Source organism: Saccopteryx leptura, chromosome 2, assembly GCF_036850995.1.
Source record: "Saccopteryx leptura isolate mSacLep1 chromosome 2, mSacLep1_pri_phased_curated, whole genome shotgun sequence".
Lineage (NCBI taxonomy): Eukaryota > Metazoa > Chordata > Mammalia > Chiroptera > Emballonuridae > Saccopteryx > Saccopteryx leptura.
The window spans coordinates 183,089,166-183,104,722 of NC_089504.1; positions in this window are offsets into that span (position 1 = coordinate 183,089,166).

Sequence of the window (15,557 nt, forward strand, 5' to 3'; positions counted from 1 at the left end):
ATTTGTGTGTGTGTGTGTGTGTGACAGAGACAGAGGAACAGATAGGGACAGACAGACAGGAGGGGAGAGAGACGAGAAGCATCAATTCTTCATTGCGACACCTTAGTTGTTCATCGATTGCTTTCTCATATTGCCTTGACCAAGGGGCTACAGCAGAACGAGTGACCCCTTCCTCAAGCCAGTGACTCTGGCCTTAAGCAGCGACCTTAGGCTTCAAGCCAGTGACCTTTCAGTTCAAGCCAGTGACCATGGGGTCATGTCTATGATCCCACGCTCAAGCCAGGGGCCTCGCACTCAAGATTGTGAGCCTGTGCCTGACCAGGTGGTGGCACAGTGGATAGAGCATTGGACTGGGATGCGGAGGATCCAGGTTCGAGACCTCGAGGTCGCTAGCTTGAGCGTGGGTTCATCTCGTTTGAGCAAAAACTCATCAGCTTGGACCCAAGGTTGCTGGCTTGAGCAAGGGGTAACTCGGTCTGCTGAAGGTCCATGATCAGGCACATATGAGAAAGCAATCAATGAACAACTAAAATACCACAATGAAAAACTGATGATATATGCTTCTCATCTCTCTCCGTTCCTGTCTATCTGTCCTTATCTCTCTGTCTCTGTAAACAAACAAACAAACAACAGAAAAAAAAAAGATTGTTGAGCCTGTGCTCAAGCTGGCAACCTTGGGGTTTCTAACCTGGGTCCTCTGCGTCCCACTCCGATGCTCTATCCACTGTGCCACTGCTTGGTCAGGCTCAATGAACCTAAATTTAAAAAAGAACTATCTCTGGTAACAAGTGTGATTTTAAAATATGTCCATAGCCTGACCTGTTGTGGTGCAGTGGATAAAGTGTCGAACTGGAATGCTGTGGTCACTGGTTTGAAACCCTGGGCTTGCCTGGTCAAGCCACATATGGGAGTTGATGCTTCCTGCTCCTCCCCCCTTCTCTCTAAAATGAATAAATTTTAAAAATCTTTTTTTTTTTCCCCCTGAATCTGGAAACGGGGAGAGACAGTCAGACAGACTCCCACATGCGTCTGACCGGGATCCACCCGGCACGCCCACCAGGGGCGACGCTCTGCCCACCAGGGGGCGATGCTCTGCCCCTCAGGGGCGTCGCTCTGCCGCGACCAGAGCTACTCTAGCGCCTGGGGCAGAGGCCAAGGAGCCATCCCCAGCGCCCGGGGCCATCTTTGCTCCAATGGAGCCTTGGCTGCAGGAGGGGAAGAGAGAGACAGAGAGGAAGGAGGGAGGGGAGTGGAGAAGCAAATGGGCGCTTCTCCTATGTGCCCTGGCCAGGAATCAAACCTGGGTCCCCCGCACGCCAGGCCGACGCTCTACCGCTGAGCCAATCGGCCAGGGCCAATTTTAAAAATCTTAAAAAAAAATGTGTCCATAAATTCTTTGGCACTCCTCACTTCAAAAGGTGGAAGCTGCCTGACCAGGTGGTGGCGTAGTGGATAGAGTGTCAGACTGGGATGCGGAAGGACCCAGATTCGAGACCCCGAGGTCGCCAGCTTGAGCGAGGGCTCATCTGGCTTGAGCAAAGAGCTCACCAGCTTGGACCCAAGGTCGCTGGCTCCAGCAGGGGGTTACTCAGTCTGCTGAAGGCCCACGGTAAAGGCACATGTGAGAAAGCAATCAATGAACAACTAAGAAGTTGCAACGCGCAATGAGAAACTGATGATTGATGCTTCTCATCTCTCTCCGTTCCTGTCTGTCTGTCCCTGTCTATCTCTGCCTCTGTAAAAAAAAAAAAAAAAAAGGTGGAAGCTAATTCCATTTCCCTTGAGTGTGGGCTAGACTAACTTAATGATGTCAACACTTCTAATACACAGAATAAGGCAGAAGTGATGGTGTGTGACTTCTGAGAATAGGCCATAAAAGGCACTGCAACTTTCTCCTTGTTCTCTCAGATTTGTGGGAAGCCAGGGACCATACTGTGAGAACACTCATCAGCCTTATGTAGAAGCCTACACGAAAGGAATTGCCATCTCTTGCCAACAACTATGTGAGTGAACATCTCGGAGTCGAGTCCTTGAGACCCAATCCTGGAGTAAACTGGGGTAGCATCCCTAGCTGATGGCTGACGTGTCTTTCTCATGAGAAACCCTAAGCCAAAATTAACTAGCTAAGCCAGTCCCTAATTCCGGCCTCATAGAAACTGTGAGATAATAAATGTGTTGTTTTAAGCCTGGGGTAATTTGTTAGACAATTATAGAATCTAATATACTGAGAGATGGGGGTGTAATTTGAGGTGAAGTTGGAGAGGCAGATAGTGACCAGATCTTGTAAAGATTTATAGGCATTGTGAGGGCTTCAGATTTAACTCTTAAGTTCAATGGTAGGCCAGTAGTAATTTTATTCAGAAGAATAACAACCAAAATTTTGCTTGAAGTAATCACTTCACTGTGCAGTGGTCAAGAATGAATGCAGAGAGACCAAACAGAACGCTATTTCAGTAGTACAGGTTAAAGATGATGTTGGCTTAGACTAGGGTGGTGACAGTAGAGAGATGTGAAAGAAATAGAGGAATCAGTAAATGACCCTGGGGTTTTTTCTGAACAGTTGAAATGAGGATAACTCATCGGAACATACTGGGAAAAATGATGAATAAAGGCAAGACCTGAAAGAGTGTATAAACATACGTGTTTGAGAAATTGCAAATAGGTCAGTGTGGCTGGAGTTTTATGGTGATTAATGGGAGCAGAGTAGTGAAAAAGTAGCCTGAAAAGAGGCATGAAAGAAAGCTAGCTACTGTTCACCACCATAAAGTGTCTAGACTTTATACAGTTAGTCATTGGAAGCCACTAAAAGATTTTAAGTAGGACAGTGATTGATCAAATTGACATTTTAGAAAAAGACAACTAGCCTAATTGGTGGTGGCACAGTAGATAGAGAGTATTGACTTGGGATGCTGAGGTCCCAGGTTTGAAATCCTGAGGTCCCAGGTTTGAAATCACAGGCTCATCTGACTGGAGTGAAGGGTTGACAGCTTGAGCAAGGGGTCATTGGCTCGGTTGGAGCTCCCGGTCAAGGCACATAGGAGCAACAATCAATGAACAACTAAGGTGCTGCAACTATGAGTTGATGCTTCTCATCTCTCTTCCTTCCTGTCTATCTCTCTCTCACTAAAAAAACCCCCAAAAGACAACTAGCAGCAACAATAAAGAGTTTTGACTAAAGATGAGAGATATTGGAAACGAGAAGATATTCTGAATAACTTTTTTTTTTTTTTTTGTATTTTTCTGAAGCTGGAAACGGGGAGAGACAGTCAGACAGACTCCCGCATGCGCCCGACCGGGATCCACCCGGCACGCCCACCAGGGGCGATGCTCTGCCCACCAGGGGGCGATGCTCTGCCCCTCCGGGGCGTCACTCTGCCACGACCAGAGCCACTCTAGCACCTGGGGCAGAGGCCAAGGAGCCATCCCCAGCGCCCGGGCCATCTTTGCTCCAATGGAGCCTTGGCTGCGGGAGGGGAAGAGAGAGACAGAGAGGAAGGAGGGGGGGGGGGTGGAGAAGCAAATAGGCGCTTCTCCTATGTGCCCTGGCCGGGAATCGAACCCGGGTCCCCCACACGCCAGGCTGACGCTCTACCGCTGAGCCAACCAGCCAGGGCCTGAATAACTTTTTGATATTTAGGAGGCAGCAGAGTACAGATGTTTCTTTTTTTTTTTTATATTTTTTATTTATTCATTTTAGAGAGGAGAGAGAGAGAGAGAGAGAGAGAGAGAGAGAGAGAAGGGCAGGAAAGGAGCAGGAACCATCAACTCCCATATGTGCCTTGACCAGGCAAGCCCAGGGTTTTGAACAGGCAACCTCAGCATTTCAGGTCGATGCTTTTACCCACAACGCCACCACAGGTCAGTACAGATGTTTCTTGACTTATGATGGGGTTATGTCCCAATAAAACTTTTATAAGGTAAAAATAACTAAGTCAAAAATGCATTTAAGGCCCTGGCTGGTTGGCTCAGTGGTAGAGCGTCGGCCTGGCTTGCAGAAGTCCCGGGTTCGATTCCCGGCCAGGGCACACAGGAGAAGCGCCCATCTGCTTCTCCACCCCTCCCCCTCTCCTTCCTCTCTGTCTCTCTCTTCCCCTCCCGCAGCCGAGGCTCCATTGGAGCAAAGATGGCCCGGGCGCTGGGGATGGCTCCTTGGCCTCTGCCCCAGGCGCTGGAGTGGCTCTGGTCGCGCGCGACAGAGCGACACCCTGGAGGGGCAGAGCATCGCCCCCTGGTGGGCGTGCCGGGTGGATCCCGGTCGGGCGCATGCTGGAGTCTGTCTGACTGTCTCTACCCGTTTCCAGCTTCAGAAAAATACAAAAAAAAAAAAAAATGCATTTAATGTACCTAACCTACTGAATATCGTATTCAATAGTTTAGCCTAGGCTACCTTAAATGAGCTCAGAATACTTAAATTAGCCTACATTTGTGTAAAATCATCTAATACAAAGCCTATTTTATAATAAAGTGTTATTACCTTCATTTAACTTATTTAATTATGACTTGTCACCTTTATGCTGGTCAATTATCGAGTTTCATCTCAAGAATAATTGCCTTCTTCTAGATGGGTGTTTTGTAGGCATGATGAAATTCAAAAACACAAAATATAATATCTAAAAAAATTACAACAACACAGGACATTGTGGAGTATCTGCTGTTTATCCTTGTGATTGTGTGGCTGACTAGGCGCTGCGGCTACTACTGCCCAGCATCATAAAAAAGTATCATACTGTATATTGTTAGCCCAGGAAAAGATCAAAATTCAAATACTGTTTCTAACGAATGTACATCAATTTCATACCATCATAAAGTTGAAAAATTGTAAGTCAATCCATCCTAAATTGGGAACCATCTGTATAGTAGAAAGAACATAAATGGTTTGGGAATCAGATGGACCCAAGTTCAAATCTTGGCACAGCAAGTTACCGTACATTATGGGTTGAATTGTGTTTCCCTGCTCCTCCAAATTTGTATGTTGGAGTACGAATCCCAGTACCTCACATGTAACCTTATTTGGAAATAGTTACTGCAGATGTGATTAGTTACAATAAAGTCATATTAGATAGAGCAGGGTAGGTCCCTAATCTATATGACTGGTAGCCTTACAAAGGGAGAAATTTGGTCAGATACTCACACAAGGACACCTTTTGACTATGAAGGCACGGATCTAACAAGTCATGGAATGCCAAAGATATCAGCCATCCACTAGAAGCTAGGGGCGAGGATGAAACACATTCTGACAGCCCCCAGAAGGAACCAAATCTGCCAATAACGATAATCTGAACTTTTAGCTTCCAAAACTGTGAGATAATAAATTTCTAAGCCACTCTGTTTGTGGCACCTCCTCCCTCCTCCTTTTTTGTGGTACTTCGTTATATCAGCCCTAAAGAACTAATATATCACGTGTGACCTTGGACAAATTATTTTATCTTGCTAATGTCTAGTGTCCTAACTTGTAAAAAGAGGGTAATTGTTATCTATTTACCTACTAGGGTGGTCACAGGATTAAAATGAAATGAAATGTACAACAGTTGGCATAAGCAGGCACTACATAAATATTATTTTATATGTGTGAAACATTAACTCTACCCAAAGAAAACGGGCCATTCTAGAGATTTTTGGAAAGGCTAACTGCAACTATCAGAGTCATGTGCAATATACAACCTGAAAGTAATAGGATGGAGACAATGACTGCTTTTTCCTATTGGATTCCTTAGAGAGGAGCCGCAAGATTGTCTTATTCCCTGTGAAAATAGTTTTTTGTGGGATAGAACACTAATTTAAGAACCAAAGGTAATCTTAAAGACAGAGTGAGTTTAACTGGGTAAAGGTAGGAAGGAAGGAGGTGAACAAAGCTAGAGAAGAATGGCCAGACACATTAGGCCCCCAGGCTTCCTAGCTAACTTTTTTTTTTTAATCTTTTTAAATTTTATTTATTTATTTATTCATTTTTAGAGAGGAGAGGGGGGGAGAGAGAGAGAGAGAAGAGAGAGATAGAGAGAGAGAAGGGGGGAGGAGCAGAAAGCATCAACTCCCATATGTGCCTTGACCAGGCAAGCCCAGGGTTTTGAACCGGCAACCTCAGCGTTTCCAGGTTGACACTTTATCCACTGTGCCACCACAGGTCAGGCCCTAGCTAACTTTCTTATGTAAAAAGATTTAGGCTGGGGGTTAACCTCTGCTCAGCTCCAGAAGGGAAACCCAACAGAGGCCTCACCTGTCTGTGGAATGCCTAGTCCTTTCAGGCTGGGAGTCCCTTGCCAAAGCAAACAATCTCAGCTCTACGATTGTGCTCTGGCTGGGGTAGGGAAGAACAAAGATCCCTTTCTTTGCTTCCCCAACTCTATGGCTCCAGCCAAAGCACTGTTTACACAATCTTCCTGGTAAAGAATTTGTTCCTTTTCTATGTTGAAGCTGGGAAAGATTGACTCCCTCCTTGCCTATATACCTGAATCTAAAAAACTGTCTATATTTGTCAGCACTTAGGAGTAACTCCAGGCCCCCCTCTTTAAAAAAAAAAAATTATTCCAAGCCCTTTTTTAATGTAACAGAGAATTTAAAAAAGTTTTAGTGGCAGAAAGCTTGTTTGGCTGGCAAAGGGAGACCAGCTGGAGAGATCAGGAGCCTAGCTTGTCTCCAATTTTGTTTATTCCTCCCTCTCATTTCGAAGGGATTCTTAGGCTTTCCCAGGTCCATTTCTATGAGTGAGTCAAATAATCAAAATCCAGGGCAGAACTGGGTTCCTTCTTTAAAAGGTGGGTAGGATAAAAATAGTGTTTTTTAGTGCGAAATTTTTCTTTTAGTCTTTGTTATTAACTCCAGCAGCATGTATATTTCCCTCAAGCTCCCTCCAAAACCAAAAGCAAGAAGGAGAAAAGGAAGCCCCAGAATGGTGGAGTCTAATTTTAGTACTGGCAGTGAATTCTAGTGTTAAGTTACTCCTGGTAAATTGGTAACTAAGAAACAGACATGGAGACAATTTATAAGATCCAGGTCTCCAACAAGTTTAAAATTCTAATTTTACTTATTTTTATGACATTTCCAAAAAGCATATCTCAAGAAAATGTGCCAATTTCACACAAGGAAAGGCACTCTAAGTACCAGAGAAGTTAACCAAAGTGACTTGAATCCAGGATTCTGGGACTTTCGGTCTGGTCAACTCCACAGGGTCAAGCTCCTTTCTGAAAATTTTCTAGGTCTTTTGCACTGCACAAATTTTCCCTAAGCTAAATCCCCACTGATTATTCTTCTGTTGCTAAGGGAGTTATGGGTTAGCTGTTTGGTACCCTTTGCAGCTATGTTTTGGAAACTTTATAAAGTCCCTGTTCCAGCTGCTTGGAGATGTGGATGGAAAGGCCTTCGAGGTACAAAGGAGATGCAGGTCTGTTTAGGCTCAGATACCATACCTACACATACACACATCCCTTACCCCCACCCCCAGCAAGATCTGTAGTTAATTTCTGTAAAAGCAGCTACGCAGTTCCTGGAAGGCTCTAAGCCACAATGGTTAAAAATATCTAACTTGGAGACATAGATGAGCCAACTAAGCTGAGCCTGCCCAGAAATCCAGGAAATGAGCAGTGGGCTAAAATGAAACCAGGGATAGAAAAAATGCTACCTACCTGCAAGATAACAACAGGGATGGTAATTATAAGAAAAACAAGTCAATAACTTTCACTGAGAAATCTGTCTACTCTGGCCAGATAGCTCAGTTGATTAGAGCAGTGTTTTTCTTTCTTTCTTTTTTTTTTTATAATCTTTTTTTAAAATTCATTTTAGAGAGGAGAGGGAGAGACAGAGAGAGAGAGAGAGAGAGAGAGAGAGGAAAGACAGAGAGAGAGAAGGGGGAGGAGCTGGAAGCATCAACTCCCATATGTGCCTTGACCAGGCAAGCCCAGGATTTCGAACCTGCGACCTCAGCATTTCTAGGTCGGCGCTTTATCCACTGCGCCACCACAGGTCAGGCCTAGAGCAGTGTTTTTCAACCAGTGTGCCGTGAGACATGGTCAGGAATGCCATGGGGAAATTAAACATGGGTCCCCAAACTACGGCCCGTGTAGGCTATTTATCTGGCCCGCCGCCAGCCGCCTCCATCCGAACATAAACATTCCCCTCACAATCCCTCCAGCTATCAGCGACAGGAAGAGTGGAGGCACAGGGAACGCTCACTGACCAATCACCTTCTAGGATTCATCCCGACCACTAGCGATGAACCAATAGTAGGCCGCCTCTCATCCACACCCAGGAAAATCCCGCTCGGACTGCCGCGCACTTGTCATTGTGTGGCCGCTGTGAGTAGTTGTAGCTGCTACTCCTCCCCATGGTCCCAATTTCTAATCCTGGTCAGGACTGGAGGTAAATGTTGCCACCACTAGATGAAGCCTCAGCCTCAGCTGGTTATATCTATCCTGATGGTGTATATAGATATTTGACCTTTTTCTTTTTAAAAGAGGCCCCTGCAGAGGGTGATATACAATGCTTCACAATCTAACTTTAAAGCTAAAGTTTGCTGATCTTCCTTTGGACAGTTTTTGGTTATCTGTTGCCAAGGATTTCCCTATTCTGGCCAACAAAGCTATTTTGACATTGCTCCCATTTTCAACCACATATCTATGTGAGCTAAGCTTCTCAAGCTTGACTGTGATAAAAACTAAAATCAGAGAGACTGAGAACTGTTGAGGAAGAGCTTCGTGTGTATCTTTCTACCATTCCTGCCAGGATATCCCTTTTGTGTTCATCGAAACAGGCCCAGGTTTCACACTAAGTGAGTATAGATACATTTAGAAACTATATTATTAACTATATGTATATGTTAGAATATGTACTGTGTTAGAATGTCATTTTGGTAGGTGGTGTGCCCCAGGATTTTTTTTAAATTATTTTTATTTATTTATTCATTTTTTTAGAGGGGGGAGAGAGAGAGAGAAGGGGGGGGGGAGGAGCAGGAAGCTTCAACTCCCATATGTGCCTTGACCAGGCAAGCCCAGGGTTTTGAACCAGCAACCTCAGCATTCCAGGTCAATGCTTTATCCACTGCGCCACCACAGGTCAGGCTGCCCCAGGATTTTGTAAATGTAAAAAATGTGCTGCGGCTCAAGAAAGGTTGAAAATCACTGGATTAGAGTATTGTTCCAAAGCACAGAAGTTGCCAATTCGATCCCCGGTCAGGGCACATACAGGAGCAGATTGATGTTCCTGTTTCTCTCTTTCTCTCATCAATACAATATACATTAAAAGAAAAAAATAAAGAAAAAGAAATCTGTCCAGATTGTCTTTCCCTCTCCTCCAATGATATTGTGGCCTCCATACCTTACAATATGGTACAATACAAGGAGCTTTGGTAATGGGTTTCCAGTCTGTTTTATCACTTCCTACCTAGATAATCTTGAGAACTAAGTCATGATTTTTTTTAAAGAATTTTTAAAAGTTATTCATAGATTTGAGAGACAGAAACACCAATCTATGGTTTCACCCATCCATGCACTCATGGGGTTGCCTCCTATATGTGCCTGGACCAGGGATCAAACTACAACTTTGGTGCAGTGGGATGATGCTCCTAGCCAACAGTTACCTGGCTAGGGCAGTCATGATTCTTGAACCAGAGCCTTAGTTTTGTCATCTGTTAAAACAAGAAAAAAGCCTGAGTAGGTGGTGGTACAGTAGATACAGCACCAGACTGGAACACAGAGGACCCAGGTTCAAAACCCTGAGGTCACTGGCATGAGCATGGGCTCATCTGGCTTGAGTGCGGGATCACAGACATAACCCGATGGTCACTAGCTTAAGCCCCAAGCTCACTGGCTTGAGCAAATGGGTCACTCACTCTGTTGGAGCTCCCTAGTCAAGGCACGTATGAGAAAGCAATCAATGAACAACTAAGATGCTGCAACGAAGAATCGATGCTTCTCATTTCTCTCCCTTCCAGCCTGTCTGTCTCTCTCTCTGTCTCTGTCACACACACACACACACACACACACACACACACACAATCTAGTTTACACAAATGAATTAGCTACTGTAAAAGAACATGGCATACAATTTTTGCTTAAAGGTCTTTTATGCTGAGCCCTTCTGAGCTAGGTTAGATTCAATGAAGTTAGAAGGCGGATGGTCAAAGAAGTCAACTTTTTAAAATTTTCTTTTTAGAGAGAAAAAAGTGGAGGAGGAATAGGAAGCATCAATTCCCATATGTGCCTTGACTAGGCAAGCCTGGGATTTCGAAACGGCAACCTCAGCGTTCCAGGTTGACACTTTATCCACTGCGCCACTGCAGTCAGGCAAAGAAGCCAACCTTTAGAGCAGGGGTCTCAAACTCAACTCAGCATGTAGGCCACAGAGCAAGATCACAGCTGTTCGGCGGGCCGCACTAGGTCTACAAAAGGCAACTGTTACGCAACACTTTTCTCACTGCAGTTGAAAACAAAAAAAAATCAGTACAACAAGCACAATCGTACATGCAGTTTACTCAGTGTCACAAAACGACCAGAAACTGTAGTTCGCATCACAACTGCTGTTAACTAAGCTAATATCTAGCTAGGATGCTAGAGAAATGAAAAATACAAGTAGGCCCCTAGGCTTACTTAATTTTATCCAAAATACTTTGAACTTTGTGGATTAGTCTGCGGGCTGCACAAAATTGTTCGGCGGGCCGCATGCGGCCCGCGAGTTTTGAGACCCCTGCTTTAGAGTTTCCTTTTAACTCAAGATTCAGATGAAACATCATTCCTTTGCAGATTGGAAGACAGCACTTATATTAGCCTTCTGTTCCTACATAACAAATTATTACAAAATCAGTGGTTTAAAACAACATCCATTTAAATACTGAATGTCAATTGTAATTGGAAAATTAATAAAACTGTAATTGGAGAAGTAATAAAACACATCCAGGCTGGCTTGACTAGGTTCTCTGCTCAGGGTCTCACAAAGCCAAAGTCAGTGTTGACTGGGCTGGGCTCTTAGCAGTGGTTTTAATCTTTTTACACTTAGGGAATGGTGAAAACAGAATGATTTCCGGGACTGTTAAGGCAGAAATCAGCAAATTCAACTAAGATCATTGGGTCTATAATCTTCATACAACATCAATGCAGTTAACTTTAGAGGACCAGTGGTTGAAAAACACTTAACTAGAAGTTGTGAAGAATCCATTTCCAATCTCACTCAGGCTGTTGGCAGAATTCAGTTCCCTAAAGTTATAGGACTGAGGTCCCCATTTCATTGTTGGCTGTTGGTTAGAGGACCAGTTTTACCTCTTCAAGGCCACTTTCCAGTCCTTGCATATAGTTCCCTCCATTTTTTTTTTCCTGTATTTTTCTGAAGCTGGAAACGGGGAGAGACAGTCAGACAGACTCCCAAATGCGCCCGACCGGGATCCACCGGGCACACCCACCAGGGGGCGATGCTCTGCCTCTCGGGGCGTCGCTATGTTGCGACCAGAGCCACTCTAGCCCCTGGGGCAGAGGCCCAGGAGCCATCCCCAGCGCCCGGGCCATCTTTGCTCCAGTGAAGCCTCGGCTACGGGAGGGGAAGAGAGAGACAGAGAAGAAGGAGAGGGGGAGGGGTGGAGAAGCAGATGGGCGCTTCTCCTGTGTGCCCTGGCCAGGAATCGAAACCGGGACTTCTGCACACCAGGCCGACGCTCTACCACTGAGGCAACCAGCCAGGGCCTAGTTCCCTCCATTTTTAAAGCCAGAAATGGCACATTAAATTCTTCCTTCATGTCTGATTCCTCCTGCTACTTGAGAAAGCTCCTTGCTTTTAAGTATTCATGTCATTAAAACAGGCCCACAGAAATAATCTTCCTCTCAGTCAACTGTGTCATGTAATGTAACATAACCATAAGTATAATAACTGTTCAAATTAATACATTCTGAGACTTAGAGCAGGACATTTTAGGAGGTCATTTAAAAAATTCTGCAAACCATAGCACTTATTCAAAAAGACAACCTGAAATCGTCTCTTTTGGGGTGGGAGTGGGAGTAGAAGGAAGTGGGAATAAACTATCCTTTATTTATTTACTTATTTATTTACAGAGAGAGAGAGAGTGAGTCAGAGAGAGGGATAGACAGGGACAGACCAACAGGAATGGAGAGAGATGGGAAGCATCAATCATTAGTTTTTCATTGCGCATTGCAACACCTTAGTTGTTCATTGACTGCTTTCTCATATGTGCCCTGACCACGGGCCTTCAGCAGACTGAGTAACCCTTTGCTGGAGCCAGCGACCTTGGGTCCAAGCTGGTGAGCTTTGCTCAAACCAGATGAGCCTGCGCTGAAGCTGGTGACAATGGGGTCTCGAACCTGGGTTTTCTGCATCCCAGTCAGACGCTCTATCCACTGCGTCACCGCCTGGTCAGGCATTACTATCCTTATTTACACGAAGAGAAGCTAAGCATTTCAGGTGAGAGGCCTGACCTCATCCCTGGTATTTTATCCATCATGTCCTCTGCCATCTTTCTTTCCTTTTTTTTTTTTTTAAAAGCTTCTTATTGATTTTAGAGAGAGAAGAGAGGAAGACAGGGGTCGAGGAGCAGGAAGCATCAACTTATAGTTGCTTCTTGTATGTATCTTGATCAGGCAAGCCCAGGGTTTCAAAATGGCAACTAGGTCGACACTTTATCCACTGTGCCACCACAGGTCAGGCTGTCCCCTACCATTTCTAAAGTGGCTGCTTTGATCACAGTGTACTAGTACTCAGTGCCTTGAGGTAAATACTCAAAAATATGTTGTAAGGAATGCTTGGAAACTAAAATATCTTCCCATGTTTTAGTTTTTCCTAATCAAACAGTCAGAACACCAAGTGTCCCAGAGTGTGTCCTAAGAATACATGTTGGAAAATGCATGATATTTTGAGACATGGATCCATAAAGACAGTTTCAGTGTTCAAAACTTTGAGGACTTGGACAACATTCTCTACTCACCAGTGTGATGCCATTCTTCTTTTGAATATTCCTTCATCTCATTTCTCTTCAATAGAGTTAAGAAGGCAGAGCAGCCTCTAGGTTCCTGGACACCAACTTAAGCTAAACCAACAGTGTTGTTTCCCCAGCAGCTTTCTCATCCTGATGACTTGAGGCTTCAAACTAATAAATCCATCCAAAAAGGGGGGCTTGAACAGGGCTCCTCATTATTACTGTTCAGCATTTAGATGATTTCCAAAGGACACCATTTTTTTCTTATTAGGATTACACAAACCTACGGACACTCCTCCCCTGGTGTTGAAGAAATATAACTAATTCTTGAAGAAACTGAGGAATAAGAGGGAAGTAATAAGCCTTGCTGCCTTCAGATCCCCAGCACTCTCTCCTCAGATATTTTACAGCTGACTTTATAAATTTTGGATGGTCAATTCTCTTTTCTATAACTATAATGGGTATAAGCTATCTAGAAAATGCCCGTAATATATGCTCTGAACTCCATGAAAAATGTGAAAGTAAATTATAATCAATGTACATTAAACTTTGATGGCTCCTTCCTTCCTTCCTTTCGGAGTAGGGGAGATACAGAGACAGATGCCCACATGCCCCCAGACCTGAACCACCCCACAACCCCCATCGGGAGCAACCAAGCTATTTTTAGGATGATGTGCTGGAAACAATAGAGCCATGCTGTGGGAGGGGAAGAGAGAGAGCAAGGGAGAGGAGGAGGAGAGGGATGGAGAAGCAGATGGTTGCTTCTCCTGTGTGCCCTGACCGGGAATCGAACCCGGGATTTCCACATGCCAGGCTGACGCTCTACCACTGACCCAACCTGCCAGGGCACACCATCCTTTCCAAATACTCAAGGTACCTCTTTTTTTTTATTTTTTATTTTATTTATTTATTTATTTTTTACAGAGACAGAGAGTGAGTCAGAGAGAGGGATAGACAGGGACAGACAGACAGGAATGGAGAGAGATGAGAAGCATCAATCATTAGTTTTTCATTGCACGCTGCAACACCTTAGTTGTTCATTGATTGCTTTCTCATATGTGCCTTGACCGCGGGCCTTTGGCAGACCGAGTAACCCCTTGCTGGAGCCAGCGACCTTGGGTTCAAGCTGGTGGGCTTTTGCTCAAACCAGATGAGCCCACACTCAAGCTGGTGACCTTGGGGTCTCGAACCTGGGTCTTCTGCATCCCAGTCCGATGCTCTATCCACTGCGCCACCGCCTGGTCAAGCTCAAGGTACCTCTTTTGCATGCACATAATTCCTGGGGTAAGAATTATAATCTTTATCTAGTATATAGGGAGAAAGTGAGGTCCTAGAAAGTTATTGGTTAATGTTCTGCCCAGTCACATTGGGCAGTGGTATAAGAGAGACTAGACCTAGTATCTCCTGATTTCAAATCATGTGCTCTAACTACATACAAGGACAGGTAGAAAGCTTCCATTCCATAATGTTATCAAAATTGGAAAAATCTTCAGCAAATTTGTTCTGGGACCTTCTCTACTAAAACACAGCACTCCTCTGCCTGACCAGGCAGTGACATAGTGGATAAGAGTGTCAGACTGGGATGCTGAGGACCCAGGTTTGAAACCCCCAGACTAATTCGGCTTGAGCATGGGCTCACCAGCTTGAGCACAGGGTCACTGGCTTGAGCGTGGGATCAGACATGGCCCCATGGTTGCTGGCTTGAGCCCAAAGGTTGCTGGCTTGAGCAAGCAATCACTTGCTCAGCTGGAGCCCCCTGGTCAAGGTACATATGAGAAAGCAATTACTGAACAACTAAGATGCTGCAATGAAGAGTTGATGCTTCTCATCTCTCTTCCTTCCTGTCTGTCCCCGCCCACTATCTCTCTAAAATTAACAAAAAACAGAGCACTCCTCTACCCTAACTGTTGGCAATTTGGGTTGTTGTATCTCTTGGGGCCTGAAAGAAGATCCAAGTTGCTTTGACTCCTCTTGAAATTTGCCACTAAGCTTTTTGCAGCACCATCTCCTCATTCACCTCAGGGAGAACAAAAACATGTGGGTCACCAAGCTGTGCTCTCTTTAAGCACCTAACTTGTAAAGGGGTTAGCTTGATTCAGTCCCAAAGAAAGGGCCAAGGAAAGAAAACACAGATGACTGATCTGATGACTAGGGAAGAGGATGGGCAACAAAGACTCCTACCAGAGGTTCAAACTCAGGTGACCAAAACAAAGGGAGGGTTATTCCTCATCTCCCAATATGTAGATACCTTCCACATACTCTTGGCTAGAGGAGCTGTTCTTGTGAGATAATATAGCAATCTAAGAGCCAAATGTAGATAGGATTCCTTTCAACCCAAGATTACAACAGCAAAAGGGCAAGGGTAAATGATTTAGGGTAACCTGTTTCCTGAGCATCCTCTACTCTAGGGATTGGGACTGTTCTGGGCTTCAATTTTTTCTTTTTTTAATTCATTTTTAGAAAGGAGAGAGGGCAAGAGAGAGAGAGAAAGGGGGGGAAGAGCAGGAAGCATCAACTCCCATATGTGCCTTGACCAGGCAAGCCAGGGTTTCGAACTAGCGACCTCAGCGTTCCAGATCGATGCTTTATCCACTGCGCCACCACAGGTCAGGCTGGGCTTCAATTTTATAGTCATTAATTGAACCAAAATAAA